Source organism: Euphorbia lathyris, chromosome 9 (genome assembly GCF_963576675.1).
Source record: "Euphorbia lathyris chromosome 9, ddEupLath1.1, whole genome shotgun sequence".
Taxonomy (NCBI): domain Eukaryota; kingdom Viridiplantae; phylum Streptophyta; class Magnoliopsida; order Malpighiales; family Euphorbiaceae; genus Euphorbia; species Euphorbia lathyris.
In genome coordinates, this window is record NC_088918.1 from 16804756 (window position 1) to 16823589 (window position 18834).

General features: G+C 36.7%; 1 long non-coding RNA gene, 1 other non-coding gene and 3 pseudogenes across 3 annotated transcripts; all 5 read right to left on the minus strand.

The window, feature by feature from the left end:
- Positions 1–755: 755 nt before the first annotated feature.
- Positions 756–7656, minus strand: LOC136206634 (uncharacterized). Of its 2 annotated transcripts, XR_010676352.1 has the most exons (3): positions 7227–7656; positions 7055–7150; positions 756–6883 (listed from the first exon to the last, which is right to left on the minus strand). It is a non-coding gene; the product is annotated as an uncharacterized lncRNA (long non-coding RNA). The 2 variants fall into 2 exon arrangements; XR_010676351.1 differs by having other exon boundaries at positions 7055–7656.
- On the minus strand, positions 1346–1515 carry LOC136207833 (small nucleolar RNA snoR127; annotated as a pseudogene).
- On the minus strand, positions 3107–3297 carry LOC136207834 (small nucleolar RNA snoR127; annotated as a pseudogene).
- LOC136207840 (small nucleolar RNA snoR127) lies at positions 6114–6304 on the minus strand (annotated as a pseudogene).
- On the minus strand, positions 7384–7544 carry LOC136207653 (U1 spliceosomal RNA). The gene has a single exon (XR_010676783.1). It is a non-coding gene; the product is annotated as a U1 spliceosomal RNA (small nuclear RNA).
- Positions 7657–18834: the final 11178 nt, after the last annotated feature.

Sequence of the window (18834 nt, forward strand, 5' to 3'; positions counted from 1 at the left end):
TCTTGTGGTTCCTAGGACCGTACAAATTTAAATTAGAGATAGCAATTTCTAGTTTTAGTACTTGTAAGAAATTAATATAAAAAATATTATTGAAAGCATAATACATCCCTAGATCTTATACTTGTCCAAAAACATTTAATTGCTCCACTATACTTTTAAAATGTTCAATTTACTCTCTGAACTTGTTTAAAGTAACCTATTAACCCTTAAAATTCACATGGCGGAGTAAGGAAAGATTTTTAAAAAAATTAAAATGTGTACACTTTAAACAAGTTCAAGGGACTAATAGATAATTTTAAAAAAGTTCAAGGTACCTAATAAATCAAATCCAGTCTGTCCGTTCTTTATCATTCTCTATTCGCTTTGGTCTTCGTGCTCCTTACCCACCTTTTAACGAGTCAATTGATCATTTTAAACAAGTTAATAGGAGTAAATATGCTTTTTTTTTTTTTTTTTAAGTACATGAGAGCAGGTGTATTAGGCCATTATTTATTGATTCTTCACAGAAGGTATTGTTTGATTGATAGTTAAAGCTTTTGTTTCAATTGATTCTTTTATGTGTTGTCACAGAAGATGTCTAACATTGTTGGGTTGTGAGTACAACAAAGCATTTCTTAAATCAAATTGACTGCCTAACCAAAGCATTTGTTGTTCCACGATTCACTTCTCTTGGAATACAATTCAGTTATTCAGTGTTACTTGTGTAGATAACCAAGAGAGTTCATTAGTTCAGTTCCTCTTGTAATGTTTAAAGCTAAGAGAAAGATAATAATTCTCATTGATTGATGCAAGAATTACAGAATTAGCTTAGTCATTAGCATGGTAAATGAAGATTTAATACATAATTGACAAGTTAAGGGTGTCAAACGACAAAAACTTAGAAGTTTAAGAATGTGATAGTTCCAAATATAAGTGCAGGGTGCCAAACAACAAAACGTTGCAAATTAAGGTGTGTAAAATATTAATCCCAAACTAAATTTCCTGCCAAATGGTAGCTTTAAGATCTGCTGTTGCTTCTTCATTCTTCTTCAATTACAACTTCGATCTTCATACTGCAACACTCCAGTCTCCAGCTTGCACAATATAGGGGTCATTTAAAAGCTAGTGAGAGACAAGAAAATCACCAACTGGTTCTGAAAAGTGACATAAGGAGTGCAAATGATATAAGAAACTTAGTGATCCCTAACCAACGTGGCAATCAATGTCAATGTGTTTGGTTTTCTCATGAAAAATCGCATTTGCATCTGTAACCTGTAACCGCTTCTCAGATATAGCATTTGCATTTCTTCGTACATACAGACTAAAAATCAACATTTCCATATATGTGAGCAAACAAAAGATAATGACTGGTCAACCAACAAGCAGTCCCTAAATGATCAACAGAAGATGCACTTCTAGATAAGGCACCATAACTAATGCTTGGTTGAGCTTACAATCTAACCTAAGCCTTGAGGACATAGACATTGCCTTATGGAGCAAATCTATTTCTGATTTGGCTAAATAACATCAACCCAAAGCGGGAGAGGTCTCAAGACTAAAAACATCAGCTGCATTCCACAGAAGATAGGATAAAGATTGCTTGGTTTGAAGAGCATACAAAACAAAATTACCTCGTCAGGGACTGATGGATAACGCGATATAAAGATATGGAAAATAGAAGATGAACAAAGCTCATGCAATTTATTGAAACTAGAAATTGTATTCCCCAACAACAAATCAATCAAACAGAACAAAAAACACAAAGAATGGAATAGTAAAAATCAATAGAGAAATCTACTGTCTAAACTAACTATCAGTGGAGAAAACTCCATTTCCCAAGCATAAATCCGATTACTAAAGGAATTCGCAGAAGTTGTCTTTCACAATCTAAACTCACATATATATAACCTATAGTACTCTTTCCTTCTCTCCAGCTAAGCCCAAAAAACCACATGTCCTCTAATTCCCAATTTACACTTTATTCCCATTATCAGAGACTCTAAGACAATTAATATTCAATGGATCCAAAATTCTGGTATTACAGGAAAATTGAGACCATGAAACATGGAAAATTTTATAGACACTTCTAACTAAATGAAGGAACAATCTTGATTGAGGAGCAAATTACTTATGAAGTGTGCATCATCACATGAAAATGAAGTTCATCCAAGTATCACAATTTACCATATGTCGCCAGTTCCATCATTCTTAAGCTCCACAAGCTATATATATGCACAAATATAAACTATATACAAATCAATCTGACACCAGTACTTTCACTTTCAGGGCTAAGGTAAGGTGCAAAACCATATTCTCCGAATGCCATTCCCGTACCTCTTTTAACTGCTGCTGCTATCAGATCAGAGGTTTCTGGTACAGAAGCAGATTATCTGATATGGCAAGTTTCAGTGCAAGCGCTTGACAGGGCATTGGCTGTGCTTCCTATATCACTGAATTGACTTTAGTAAAAAAAGGTAAAACAAAGCAAAACTAGAGTAATATGTTCTTCGGTATCATTTCGAAAGAGACTTGATATTTTGATTCTTTTAAGTTAATTGAAAAATGAACAAGCATCGGATAACCATGATTTGAAGTGCCTCGGTTGCACAAGCATCAATCTAATGAAACTACTAGTTCTTTTAGTTATTCATATACCCAAGCAAAATCTTTTATTTAATGCCTAAAAACCAATGAAGGGAGTTTAAAGTTTAAACTACTCAAGTTTTTTTGTAAAACAACCTAAAAGGCATCTTCACAATTTCACCTTGGAATGCCCCACGCTAGGACTGCCTTTAGTAAGAGGAAGCTGAATTAACATAGTGCCTAAGGCTAAGTATCAAAACTAACAATAGCATACCATAATAAATAAATAAACTAACAATAGATTTCTCAATCACTATAGAAAATCAGTTACGTCTGGAAAAAGCAGGATAAGTCAACAAGCATTTCTCAATCACTTCAACCAGATAACTGACTTGTATCAACTAATGGTAGTCCACACAGAACCGCAATACACTAGGCTTAAGTTAAAAGGAAAAGACAGCCACATTGCATCCATGAACTGACGCCTGCATTTCTGCAATCCAAGTGATACACAATGTGATTTTGTTTATCCGAAGATAATGACTCTGGTCAGCCAACAACCAATCCCTAAGTGATCAACAGAGGACGCGCTTCTACATAAGAAGCCATAGCCAATGCTTGGTCAAGGTTACAAGAGAGACATCTATGTGCCTCTGCAATAACTAACCCAAGCCTCGAAGGCATTGCCTTATGGAGCACATCTGTTTCTGATTTGGCTAAATAACATCATTCCAGAGAGGGGGAACTAAAAACATTAGAATGCCTCAGAAGATATGATAAAGATTGAGATTTGAAGGGCAAACAAAACCAAAAATAACCTCATCAAGGACTCCAAGATAGTTAATACTCAATGGATGCAAGACTTCTAGCATTACAGGTAAAATGGGACCATGAAGCACAAAAAAGGTATTACTCTTTGAATCGCAATAAAAATTTAACTTCATTTAAGGAAAAAGGCTTTCTTGATCGAGCAAACTATCTTTGAACTGTGTATCACTCCACAAAACTGAAAGTTCACCACCCAAGTATGAAATTCAACAAATGCACATTGCAAGTTCCATCTTTTTTTCAGCTTCACCAACCATACATAGACCCTAAATCATTGAATTACCTTTGAAAATATGATACCATTTCGAACAGAGACTTTTGGATGTCCAATTTAAAATTTTGATTCTGTAGAAACAATAAAACAAATTAACAAGCATCTAATCTCCAAATTAACAATCATCTGACCTCTATGATTTGAGCTTTGATTGTCTTGCCTCAGTTTCAAAAGCATCCACAAAATGAAACTATAACTCCTTCTAGTTATCCATACACCCAAACGAAAACTTACTTTTAAAACATACTAATAAACAAAGGGAGTTTATACCAGTTCAAATTTGATGTAAAACAACCTAAAGGCATCTCCGCAATTTTACCTTGGGATGGATGGCCAGGGGCTGAGGGCGAGCCTTGGCGCAACGGTAATACGTTGTTGTCGTGTGACCGAAGGTCACGGGTTCGAGTCTTAGGAGCGGCCTCTTGCCAAAAAAAATGGCAAGGGAAGGCTTGCCCCCAGTACACCCTTGTGGTGGGACCCCTCCCCGGACCCTCGCTTAGCGGGGACGCGTAATGCACCGGGCCGCCCTTTTTTTTATGGATGGCCAGGGGCTGTCGATTGCAACAAAAGAGGAAGCTGAGACATAAACCTGGAATCCAGTAGATAATCAAGCCACAAACATAGCCTCCAACAGAAAAAATTGAAGCCCTAATTGATAACGAGAAAAAATGATTAGCGGAGATGTCTTTCACAATCTAAATATCACATATATATAACCTATAGTACTCCCTCCTCCTCTCAATGAAGGCCAGCTAAGCCCATAAAACCACACGTCCCTTAGTTCCCAATTTACCCTTTATTCCCATTATCACATTCTTTATCGAACTCCAAGATAATTAATATTCCATGGATTTAAAATGCTGGTATTGCAGGAAAATTGAGACTGTGAAGCACATAAAAATTTATAGACACTGGATCATAATATCATCTAACTAAAGGAAAGAACACTCTTGATTGAGGAGCAAATTACTTATGAAGTGTGTATCATTTCATGTATTTGAAATTCATCCCATTATCACATTTTACCATACGTTGCAAGTTCCATTCCATCATTCTTAAGCTCCACCAGCTACATATATGCAAAATTATAAAACTGTAAGTCAATCACCGAAAGTGACTTCAATATCTTGATTCTGTTAAAATAATTGACAAATGAACAAGCATCAGATAACCATTATTGGGAAGTGCCTTGGTTTCACAAGCATCAATCTAGTGAAACTATACTTCTTTTAGTTATTCATATACCAAATAAACAACTCCTTTTAGCGCCAAAAGAACATCAAACGGAATTTAACAACTTAAAGTTTGTCGTAAAACAACCTAAGGCATCTCCAATATTTCACCTTCGAATGCCTCAGGACTGCTTTTAGTAACGAAAGAGGAAGCTGAAACATAAATGACAAAGCATGTGCAGTAAACAATCAAGCCTCAACATAGTGCCTAAGGCTAAGTATCAAAACCCTAATCGATAAAGAGAGTTCAGTGATTATCGAGTATCATCTTCCCAGAAAGGCAAAATAAATAAACTAACAATGATTTTGCAGAAAGGATGAAAAATACAGCATACAAAGCAGGAAATATATGTAAAATTACATGTTTGGATACTAGAAAATAACAAAAAGGACTATGCCTCAGGACTGCTTATTGCTTATATGGCTGATTGTTGATCAGTTTTTACATGCTACTAGTAAACCTAAAATAGAGTTGCAAGCTGGGTATATGATACGAGAGAAACCTTGGCTACACTTAACGCAAAGGAGAAAGCTGCAACACATAAATAATGCTAGAACAAACGACATTATTTACCAACAAAAGCTCCATCCTCATCTCATCATTTAATTAACAAGCAGCAATCTAATGAAACTATAACTTCTTTTACCCTAACAAAAAATTCCTTTTAACACCTAAAAATAATCAAACGGAGTTTAAACAACTTCAAATTTGATGTAAAGCAACCTAAAAGGCATCTCCGCAATCTCACCTAGGCATGCCTCAGGGCTCCCTTTAATAACGAAAAGGAAGCTGAAACATGAATTCCCCTGAATATTGAGAGAACGTAGCCTCCAACAAGAGAATGGATGACCCCAAGTATCAAAGACAAATATAAGCATCGGCTGAACAAACTTAGTTTAAGAAATCGTCAAGATTCAGATAGTAGACGTCCAGAATAATAATTTAATTAACTCCCTAGAAAATCAGCTAGGTTTAGGAAGAGCAAGACAAGTAAACTAGTATCTCTCAATCACTTCAACCAGACAACTAACTTGTATCAACAAATGGTAGTTCACATAGAACCAAAAAACATACACTAAAATTCAGTTACAAGGAAAAGACAATTCAGTCACATGATATTGTTTATCCGCTTCTAAGCAATGGCATTTGCAGTTCTTCCTCCATATGGAGTAATAATCAATTGCCAGTATATACAGAGCAAACAAAAGATAACGACTCTGGTCAGCCAACCACCAATCCCTAAGTGATCAACAGAGGACACGCTTCTACATAAGCCACCATATCTAATACTTGGTCCAGGTTACACGAGAGGCATCTATGTGTCTCTGCAATAACTAATCCAAGCCTCGAAGGCATTGCCTTATGGAGCACATCTGTTTCTGATTTGGCTAAATAACATCATTCCAGAGAGGGAGGGGTGGGTAAACGCATTAAGCTCATTAAACTGACTCTGAAGATATGATAATTGATAAAGATTGCACAGTTTGAGGGCAAACAAAACAAAAAATAGTTTCATCAGGAACTCCAAGATAATTAATACTCCATGTATGTAAAATTCTAGCATCACAGGTAATATGGGACCATGAATCACAAAAAAAAAATATTACTCTTTGAATCACTATAATTTAACTTCATTGAAGGATATGAGACTTCCTTGATTGGGAGGCAAACAAAAAGGATAAGACTTCATTGAAGAATAAGACTTTCTTGATTAAGACCATGAATCACAAGAATGCGTGATTTGAGAGGCAAACAAATCAAAAAGTACCCTCATCAGGGACTCCAAGAATACTGCTCTTAAAATCGGACCATGAAGCAGAAAAAGGTATTACTCTTTGAATCACAATATAATTTAACTTCATCCAAGGAAAAAGCTTTCTTAATCGAGCAAACTACCTTTGTAACTGTGCACATCTCCGCAAAATTGAAAGCTCACCCAACTATGAAATTTACCAAAAGCACATTGCAAGTTCCATCATTCTTCAGCTTCACCAACCATACATAGACCCATAAATATTAAAAGCATGTAAGCACCAGTGAAAAAAGCCTGAAATCATATACCGAAGCAAAAACTTCTTTCTAACACGTACTTAAAGAGCGAAAAACCAGTTCGAATTTGATGTAAAACAACCTAAAAGACATCTCCGCAAGTTTTACCTAGGAATGGTCGCCCCGGGGCTGTCATTAGCACGAAAGAGGAAGATGAAACACAAACGAAGAATCCACTACATAATCAAGCGCCAACATAGCGTCCTACAGAAAGAATCAAACCCTCCTAATTGATAACGAGAAATAATGATAAATGAACTGATAAATATCAATAACCTACCCATTGTTTGTTTGCTCAACTAATAAATAAACAAACACTTACAAATGAAACAATAAATATATGCAATTTCTTTTTTGGGTACTGAGAGAATATAAGAGACTTATTTCAACATGCTTATGAAGTCGATTAGATGAACATGAAACTGAAACTAGGATTGGAAGGGGCCGCGCGAACGCAGGCCCCCACTATCACAAATTATGACGTAAGCTCTCCCTCTTGGGGAGACTTTAGGGAAGCACCCCTCCAGAGTGCAATGGAGGTCACAACCCTAGGCCATGAGCCTCATTGATCACCCATTGACCCCGTCCAGGTAAGTATGTTTCTCTTTCGATCTTGACTCTTATTTATACCGCTGCTGCTTCATTATCCTGCTGGTGCTTTCCGATGTGGGATTTCTCTAACAGACTTTTCATCCCTTGTTACGAGTTACAGCCCGCTGTTAGAAAATTAAAAGTTAAAAAATCAGGTGGAGGAATAATGATTTCTTCAAGGGGATAAAGAGGAACGATTATGTAAAAGTAGTTTCATACCCTCACTCCAATCCACCCCATTTACCCCAATTACAATACTAATTTCATTCAAATAGAATATAGATATGACCAACATGATTAAAATTAAAGTACAACATGGCTCCTAACTTTGCTCTTATGATAATTCCTCAATTTTAAAAATCGAATCAATCAAAAAAAAAAATCGAATATAAATATTTCTCAAACTCTGTCATTTAACTTCTGACCACTCAAGTCCGTCCTAAGGTCCTAAAATTCTCAAATTCTGTAATTTAGATTTTTAATATTTTAAAAATATATTTATATAATTTTAATCTGATTTGAAAATGAAATTACTAAGGTATTGCTATTTACCGTAACTAAATTCCTTATCACCGCACCCATTGGACAATTTTACCCTTAAAATTCGCAATTGGGAAAAAAAATTGAGAGAAAATTCAAAATTTAGCCTAAACGGATGCGGCATACCGTTCGACCCATGGCGGTAACGGATGCTGCATCCGTTCCCGCCATGGGTCGAACGGTATGCCGCATCCGTTCCCGCTATGGGTCGAACGGTATGCCGCATCCGTTCCCACTATGGATCGAGCGGTACGCCGCATCTATTCCCGCCATAGGTCGAACGGTGTGCCGCATCCGTTCCCACCATGGGTCGAACGGTGTGCCGCATCCGTTTAGACCAAATTTTGAAATACGAAAAATTGTAAAAATTTTAGTGACGAAAAATACTAAATCATTCACTTTTTTATGACGAAAAATGAAAACTTCTCATATTTTTTGTGACGAAAAATGTAAAATCGTCATGAAAAATATGTATTATTTTCCTGAGTTCTTTGATAAAAAGATGTAAATCTTAATGTTTCCGACTCGTAATCATCCATTTTCGGGGTTCGGATTGTCACACATCAATTATTTTCATAATTTCAATTATTGTTGTTCTGATTTATGATTTTAGAGAGAGAATTTTCAGTTTTTTATCAAAATTATGAGAAGGGCAAAAAAGTCCAAAAGAGACGGTAATAAGGAATTTGGTTGCGGTATTTAGCAGATGACAATTACTATGCCAAAACAAATATAATTCAGTTAATATATTTCTGGAATCAGAGGTGGAAGATTATGATTTGAACACGTACTCTTATAAAAAAAATCATAAAAAAAAAGAAATTACCGTGAGATTTTCAGTTTTATTTTCGAAAATATTATATAATACATTTTTTGAATTCCGTATTCCAAAATAAAAAAATAAAAAAATCAAGTCCTCCCAATTTAAGCATTGTCAGGATTGAAGCTAATCTAACGTATCAAAAACTAAAAAGTAAATGTAAACAAATAACTATTATAATAATATTTCAGGCAATATTTTACTTTTTTTATATATTCATTTGTAGAAAATTAATCTAATGTTAAAAAAAATACAGTAAAGAATCCAATGGTGGACAAAAATAAAATAATAAAAAACAAAGTAACCATAACTTACACTATATATATATAAATAAAAATAAAAATTGGGTCCTTCCAATTTGGAGTCCTTGTACAATTAATAACCTTGCACATGGTCATTCATGGGTCTCACTATAACATCACGTGTGAGATTAGCCCTTTATTTTAGAGTTGGTGGAAATAATATTCTTGTTTAATTTTTGAATTTTTTGGTTTTAAAGTTATTTAGTTATTGTTTAGTCAATACAGTTAAGATAGAGTAAACCCGAAAAATAACGATTTATAAAATTAAAATGTTGTTCCATAAGAAATATAATTCTAAACAACTTTAGATCTTAGAGTTTTCCATTTTGAGATCACCAACAATCATTTTGAGGTTGTTTACTATAAGTGGGTAACAAAGGGTGGGTAGGGATGAGAAATACTCCTCTATCCACGTTCCCGTCTAGATGGAGAATCCCTATCGCTGTGAAATGGATAAAAAAAATTGTCCTTATCCGCATCTCCTTGGGATGGATCATGGATGCCCTGAAGTTATTGATTGCAACAAAAAAGGAAACTGAAACATAAATGATATATCTAGTAGAGCATCAAACCCCAACATAACGTCTAACAGAAAAAAGTGAATCCCTAATTGTTGTTGAGAAATAATGATTAACGAAGATCCTCTAGGAAGAGAAGCAAAATAAACAATAACCTTATTTGTTTAATGAGGGGATAAAGTGTAGAACACATTTTAGAAATAATTTTATCCACTAGAAAATTTGAACGGGTCGATTTAATCATTATTTAACTGTCACGCCAGACACTGGAAATAAGTTTATTAGTTTATGTATTTTGGTAAGTGGTTTATAACTATGTCAATAATATAGTAAATATTTTAGACAATTTTTATAATTAACGTGACATACTTAATTTTTGATATTTTAACACGCTATTTACAATTATGATAGTAAATAATAAATATTTTTAAACATAATTTGGAGTTTGAAATATTTAATATAGTTTTTTTTAGAGTTTACGAGTTATAATTTAGTAAAATTAATCTTATTTAAAAACATTAGAAGTAATCATAAGTTAAATAAATATACAATTTATCACGAGTAAATTTAGATTTTATTTTTTAATAAATAAATAAAGAATGTGGAATCAGATTCTTAGGTTCTAATTTATACGTTATTGCGAGATTTTAGTAGTGATTCGATCCTTAATATTATTATAGGAGACTATCAATCTTTAATGAAAGATGTTGGAATTGAGCATTTAATAAAGGTTCATACTATGAAATATAGGATATAATGCAGGCTAGTTTTTCCCTTCTCTTTGCCTATATAAAGGCCATTCTATACTCTGTATTTTTCATCAATTAATAAGATTCATTCTGAGATATTTTTCTCAGTTTATCACTTTGTGAATTTGAACATGGTATCAGAGCTTCGCGGTATTTAGGGCATTTCTTTCATGGTGAAAAGAAAGAAAAGCTACGCTGAAGGTGTTGATCAATCCAATAGATCTGAAGAAGAAAAAGAAGAAGAAGAAGACGATCAAAAGTCACCGGAAATTGAAACTAATTCACCGGAAATTGAAGATAGTTCTGGATATGAGATGAATCGTGATCGTAACAACTCAGAAGCTGAGAATCAGAATCGAAATCAGTCTGAATCGAATCATCACACAGATAATCCAGGATTGATTCTGGTTCATTCACCTTTAATCGGAAGCAATTACTTATCCTGGCAATGATCTATGCCTATAGCACTGACAGCTAAAAAATGAACTAATTTAGTTCTAAAAGATGATTTAGCACCTGAAAATTGAATCAACTGAGTATAAAACCTGGCTTTAAGGTCATAACCTTGTTTTTGCTTGGATAATCAACACTCTAGCTAAGGATTTAGCAGAAACTTTTCTCGGGTAAATTTCATCAATGGTGTACAACATTTGCCTCATTTCACACTTTGGTGTACAGCCTTCAATTTGTCTCACTAATATGTACGAACTTATAGGTGACCTCTCACTTTGATGTATAGCAGGTAAAAATGACTGGTCAACGCGAAGTCAATGAGCCACGTCAGCATTTTGACCAGTCAAAAAGTCAAAATTTGACCACCTAAATAAAATTACTTGTATACCCTCTTCCCCCCCCCCCCCTTCCCCATTTCATTTCTCTCTCTAATCCCCTCTCTCCCCCTTATTTCTCCGTCAAAACCAGAAATAATGTTTTTCAACCATGATGAATTTATTACTGTGCTCATGCATTTACACAAATAAATTAATACAAAAATATGATGTAAAACATAAGCTGTAATATCCATTCGATATAAAAGCCAAGTGATTTCCTGCTCCTTGAAACGTCATGTACGGTTTCGTCTTCAACACCACCACTTGTTCCTTGCCTATCATTTACTTTTACTTGTATCCAACATATTTACAATTCAATGGATATCATGGACCATTTTCAAATTTTAATTAATAAGTTTAGGATTAATTTAATTGTTAAATGGTGATAGGATAAAATTTTGGAACTGATATCAATAAATTCAACTGTCATTTTTATGATATGTATAATTCAATCTTAACCCAAATTGAAGCATTATATGTAATATCCAGCAACAATTAGAGGAGCACGTTTTTTGTATTATTTTCAGCGACAGAATCAACAGCAGCCTGGACGGACCGGAACTTGCCGTAACCACCAATGTCAACGGTGATAACACGTGGATTGACGGAACAAAACCACTTGTGGTGGTACTTGATGGAGGTGCTAGACAATGATCAAAATGAAATAAGAGGGCGATATTGATCTAATGAAATAAGACTTTCTCTCTCTAACTCTTTTTTCTCTCTCTATTATTCTGCCAAATTACAAGAGCAAAAGGTTTCAATATGAATTGAGTTAGTGACAATACAGTTTGTGATTTTCGTATGTTACAAATTTATTGGTTATGGCAGAATAGACTAGAGAGAGAAAGTGGAAGAGAGAGAAGAGGAATGAAGCCGAAATAGATGAGAGAGAAATAGGAGTTAGAGAGAGAGTGCAAGAGATAGAAGTAGGGTTTTTAATTAAGGAAAAAGAAATGGGTATAAAAGTAATTTTAATTGGTGGTCCCACAATTCAATTTTTTAAGAGTTAAAAAATGCTGACATGACGCGTTGACTGGTCATTTTTACATGCTAGACACCATAGTGAGAGGTCACCTATAAGGTCGTACATATTAGTGAGACAAATTAAAGGTTGTATACCAAAGTGTGAAATGAGTCAAAGGTTGTACATCATTGGTGAAATTTACCCGATTTTTCTCTATGCTCCTACTGCTAGGGATTTATGGAAGGAACTAGAAGCTCGCTATGGTGAGAAGGACGAACACTTGTACTTTCATTTGAGGAAGGAATTGAGCAATGTAGTTTAAGGAAATTCATCTGTTACAGTGTTCTACAACAAATTAAAGAGGCTATGGGATGAGATAGCTATTTTGAAGCCTACGCCTAATTGTAGATGCAATGAAGCCAGATCTCTGATTCATAATTTATACGAAGAAGATAAGCTTATGCAATTCTTATGTGGCTTGAATGTTGAATATGAGCATGTTCGAAATCATGTACTCTTTATGGATCCACCGCCAAAATTGAATAAGGCTTGTTCAATGTTCGTGAGAATTGAAAAGCAGAAAGAAATCATCGTTGTCGATGTGTCTAGTAGTGATTTTGCAAATTTATCCACAAGTTCAAAAGTTGTCAATAATAAACGCACCGGAAATTCCAATAACAAAAACAACAAAGAGAAAGAAGATAAGAGCAAGTTGTTTTGTGATATATGCAAACGATCGAGGCATGATAGAACTACTGTTTTAAGGTCCATGGATATCCAGAATGGTGGAAGGGACCAAAGCCTGCTATGACATCTAGAGGAGCTTCTACAAGCAATAATGGCAAAGCAATGCTCACTCAAGGATTTAATACTTCTTTTGATGAGTATGAAGATTCAAAAGATGATGATGGTATGATGTGTTGGTCCCTTATGATTAGTTCCAAAGGGGGGGTTAGGAACTAATGTAAGTTTTTTGTTTTAATTGCGCTGACTTAATTGAATTCTTTGAGTTTCGCAACCCAGTTTTGGTCAGCGTGGCCGAGTGAGGCATAAGACGGCTTTAGTCAGATACTGACTAGAGCTGTTTTACTTGTGAGTTGGGAAATGACACTTTTGTAGTCAGCTTCCAACTCAGCACTCTGATTTACTCAGTGTCAGCTTAAGCAATTTATATACTGAGTAAATATAGCAAGCAACACATACAGATATATATTGAAGGAGAGTTAGAAATTACTCAGCACGACTTATCCTGGTTCGGCCTCTCCGCCTACGTCCAGTCCCCAAAATCCCTCCGGGATTTTTAAATCCAATACTGAGCTCTTTAAAGGTAGAGCACAAATCGTTTACAAGGCAGTTGAATATGCAAGAGTACCGTCCTCTATTCGTCTACTCAACTCCACTAAGCGCTACAACCCAGCACTTAGATTTTCTCTACCACTGAGTACCAAACCGAGTACTTAGCACACTCTCTCAATACTATGATTGATACAAGATTGTTCTTTTTCAAATAAAGAACACTTTAGATGATTACAAAGAAAATCACTCTAGCATTTACACAGATATGGAAGTTTGGTGTAAGATCTTTTTCTTGTTTTGGTGTGCTTTGTATGTATGCTTTTTGTTCTCTTGTATTTCAGCAATCGGCAAAGGATCCAAGAAGTATACTTGTCCTTTTATAGTTGTATTCTGAAGACTTGTTCATTTGAATTCTGGATTTGTCCGTTGAATCCAAACGGCTTCTTTTTTCGACAAGGCTCTGGTCAGCTTCAGATTTGCAGGCCAATCCTGTCGTCTAAATTCCACAGGCGTCAGGTTTGTCTTCTTCTCGCAGGTTTCATCTTCTTGTGCCAGTTTGTCTTTTAGCGAAAGAACAGTTGACCCATGCATCTCGAAATTGGCTTTTGCATAATTCCAAGGTTTCTATTATTGGTGCAGACAGTTGTCGGAGCTTGTCTTTTAGCAAACGGATCATTCGCGCTGTCCTGAAGATTATTCAGCATGACTTTGATAGCCGTTGTCTTCGATTGTTGCTAATACAAATACTGAGTTCTCTTTTACTCAGCTTCCATGGTCAGCTTCATTCTGCAAGACACAGTTCTTCAAGAAGACTTCTCTACTTTTGATACTGAGTTGCGTTCCACTCAACTTCGTTGATTTGTTTGATCTTTAAGCTTCTGTTCTGAAGATGACTTTTCTTTTATCACGCTGAGTTACACTCCACTCAGCTTGTGCTGTTTTTCTCATGATGTCTTCGTCCTGTCTTACTTTTTATTTCTATTTCCATTTATATTTATACTCAACATTGAACAAACATATTAGTACAATTAAATCAAAGCACTTAAATTTAATTGTCCCGTAATCATGGATTAACTTAAATAATTTTGTCAAATTAAAATCATGTGGAAAGGTGTTTCAACAAACTCCCCCATTTTGATGTTGGCAAAATATTTAATTGATGGAACTCAGTGTTGAGATTCCCCATGATTGAAATTCTTTTTATGCTTCTGAAATTACTCCCCCGTAAGGGTTGCATATATTGACTTAACTTGACTCTAAACCTTCTAAGATTTAATTGAGTTTGATTAAGATATGCTTATACAGACTTAGTTCAATTCTAGAGCTTCCAAGATCTAATTCAGATGAGCCTAGGTCAGCTTTTCAGAAGGGGTTAGTGTATGGAACACATTTTTACTCAGTTTTGATACATGGTCAGTTTGGTATCAGAGTTATGGGAAAACATTATCAGAGCAGATGTATCAAATCTAATGTGTGTTGAGTATATTCCTTTTTCTTTTGTTTGTTTGTTCAATTTAAGACATATCAGCATTATACGTAAATAAGCATCACATAAGATTAGTCAATTTGAATAAGAGATGCATAAGTTTATAGATAGTCAGCAAGACAAGATACATCACACAAAAAATACAAGTCAAGAATAAAAACTAGCCAAGCTATTTCTTCCTATTGACTTGGGCAGGATTAATTTTGCCTTTTCCCTTTTGTTGTTGCTGACTACTAGATGCGCCTCCTGTTTCCCTTGAGTGGTGCTGAGTTCTATCATCTTGTTCGTTCTCTCTTGTTTTGCCAGCATCGGGTGGAGGAGGGACGAAAGTGTCGTTGAGAGCAGCACGAGTTAATCGCACAGAATACGCCTTAAGCCTTTTCGTGCTTTCACTTAGACCATCGAAAACAGGAACACCATCGTCCAAGACAGAACTGGGAATTCGGATAGAGGCACTGAGCATACTCAAAATATATTCTTGGGATTTGCCTACCCAGGTGATAGTGTCAGTCAGCATGGCATAAGCTTGATGATACATCTTAAGCAAAGCCGAATCATAGAACTGAGCATTGGTGTGGCGCACATGTTTGAAGGTGGCTCGGGAGTATTGCAAAAGTTCATTCGTCTTGAGTTGATCAGTTTCCATTTCTTCCTTACTCAGGTTGAGTAGGCGGACTGCCTCACTTATTTGCTCAATGGAACACTGAGACGAAGAAGAGATTAACTCACGAGTTCTTGTTTGCTCAGTATGTAGCTGGGTGAAAAGTTGATGAACCTCAGCGGAGGTTGCATACATTGAGTTCACAGCTGACAAATTGTTGAGTTGACCCTGGAGAGAGTTCATATGGTTTACCATTGTCAGCTGGAGTTCAGCCAGCTTTATGATAGATTCCTGCTTGGGCTGTTGAGATTGGAGAGATGTCATGACACTCAGCAGATCCTTAAGACCTTTGATTTCAGTTAAAAGCTGAGTGACCGAAGAAAGTTGAGTTGGCTCAACATGTACAGACCCAGCGGCTTCGACATTGGATTGATGAATATCCTGAAGTAAGGCTTGAGCGGAGTCGATGATTCGGCGTCCAGACTCAGTAGCATGCAAGTATGCGTAGGGTTCATCATTTTGTGGCCCAGATGCCGGAATATGAGTAGCACCTTGTGTTTGGTGCTGTCCAGAAGCAGATGTGCCAGCGAGGTCAGCGGCTGGACTTTTATTTAAATTAGGAGCTGACTGGTTTGCATTTTGTGTTAATGGATTTGGAAGAGGTTGATCTGCAGAGTTATTTACTTGCTCAGTGTCAGCAGGAATTGGACTTGGAGATTGAGGAATTTCAAAGCTGACTCGAGCAGACTTTTCTTGCGCTGACTTAGAGGTTTGACCAACAGGAACTTCAAGCACTTGCTTGGTAAAGATTTGACTTTTTGGAGTCTTGGGATCGGCTTGTTCCTCAGCTTGAGAAACAGAGGCTTGCTTTTGCTGGAGTTTCCTTAGAGAAGGCTCAGTGGGATTGGAGAAGAATTTGAATTGCATGTCAGAGAGATCAATGATGGGATCCCGTAGAGGAGAATCATCCAGAAGGTCAATGACTGGAGATTTATTAGCCTTTTTCTTGAGTCGCCTTAATTTCTTAGCCTTTGGAGGAGAGGGGTCAGCTTGAATAGAGTCAAGAGATTCAGAAGGTGAATTTACCCCTAGGTCAGCATGATCCTTTGCTGTTGGCTCAGCTTGTTCTTCAACCTGCTCAGCGGCCCTTGTTGGCTCAACATCCACTGTCTCCTCAGTGTCGAACTGACCTTCAAAATTACCCAACTCTTCCTCTTGGTCAGCAGGTGGTTTCTCGAGATCAATGCCTTGACTTCTTACAAAATGTGAGTCTTCAGAGATCATCGAGGCAAGTGGGGCTGCGTTGATAGGGTTCAACCCAGATGAAGTCTTTTTCTTCTTTTGCAGAGGCTGCTCGGGAGTGTCTTCTTGTTCGTCTTCCTCAGGCTCAGCTTGCCTCTTTTGTTTTTATGGTGACTTAGGTTCCTCCTGACCTTGCTCAGCTTCAGCTTTCTTTCCCCTTGACACAATTCTCAGCTTCTTCAGAGCTATGTTAATGTCCCTAGCTGCCTGGTCAGCTTTCCTCTTTTTATCCTGCCGAGTGCGGTCAGCAGGTTTCTTTCCTTTCTTGGCTAACTCATCCTGACCTTCTTCAACTGTGGCCCCTTTTCCTTTCTTGGGCACTATCGATTGGTCAAAGGCCAGACCGAACAATACTGCAGCTGTAATCTCCGTACCCCAGATGTTGATTTCCTCCACTAAGCTTACTTGGTGGTCTTTGAGGATCCTGGTGATTAGAGAGCCTAACCTAAGGGTACCAGTACTACGTTGGAAGCCACCGATGAGAAAGATCGGCATGTTGATCGGCTGGTAGGTCAGCATGTGCCAAATGAAGCACTGCTTGAAGTTTGACACTGAGGATGTGGCGTTGATTTTTGGGAAGAGGAAGTTGGTCAGTATGTAGTGGGCCATCTTCTAATTCTGACCCATACAGGTACTCGCAATTTCGCCTTTGTGGGATTTAGGTTTGCAAAATTCAACAGGGTAATCAATCTTTCCGTGGTCACTTGTGGTTCTGAGTTCGGCTCCGCTATTGGTCAGTTTGAGCAGCTTAGCGAGGTAATGAGGATTGACAAAGATATATTTCCCTTGAACCTTTGTGATCATGTAATCCCTGTTATCATCAGCGGCTCTCAAATTAGCATAGAATTCCTTTACCAACTCTGGGTAAGTAGCTTCTCGAATAGAGAATAGCTCGGTCCAGCCATTCTTAGAAATCCATTCGCAGAACGGTTTTTCCGCATTTACAAATCCCTCAAAGAACCAACGTGAATGGTCAACTTTGTAGCCTCTTACACTGTTGTAGACCATCGAGTAGGTTCTCTCTCTTGGTTTCTTCCCCTTATCCTTTTTCTGGTTCTTTTTCGACGAAGCTGCAAGGTCAGCGTGGGGTCTCTTTCTCGGAGTATGATCATGCTGACCATGTTCTTGAGACTTGGTGGGAGTCTCGCTATATTCCTGCTGAGCAGGAGATTTAGGGTTTTCATCGGAGCGGTTGTCGTCGTAACCGGCACCGGAGATATTTTGTGAATCGTTTGACATGATTCTTAGAAAGATTTTGAGAGGTTTTGGAATTTTAGATGGAGAGAGATCGATTGCTAGAGATTTCAAGTGTAAAGAGGTAGAAGTGGGAATTCATCCACTATTTATAGGGGTGTCGAGTTGATCTGAAGCGTTGAGGTGGTGGTTTGACCTCGAGATAATCAACCGACAATGATTCTGGCATTTGTGACACAATCGGTGCATGTGTTTTTTAATTATTGCGCTTATGTCATCCTAGGTGGCTATTTAATACGCGTGCCAGCATTAATTGTGCAACGGATCTTTACTCAGTGTTAAGAATTCTAAACGTTTGGAGTTCTGAGTAGTCAGTTTTACGTAGGAGAATTATTCGTGTGCTTAGTAACTTAGCTTAAGATAATCACTCAGTGTGTAAGTCTACTCAGTATGAAGTGATTTTATATTATGTTTGACTCAGCATGCAATAGTTACTAATTTAGCACAAACCACTCAGCATGGTAATCATTCAGCATTCAATTTAAACATAGAATTTTATTGAAGAGGATTAGACATACCGATTGCTTCCCTTAGTATGTTAAATTGCACACGAGCCAGAGGCTTAGTGAAGATATCCGCAAGCTGTTCATCTGTTGGTACGTAGGTCAGCTTGATCTCACCCTTGAGTACAT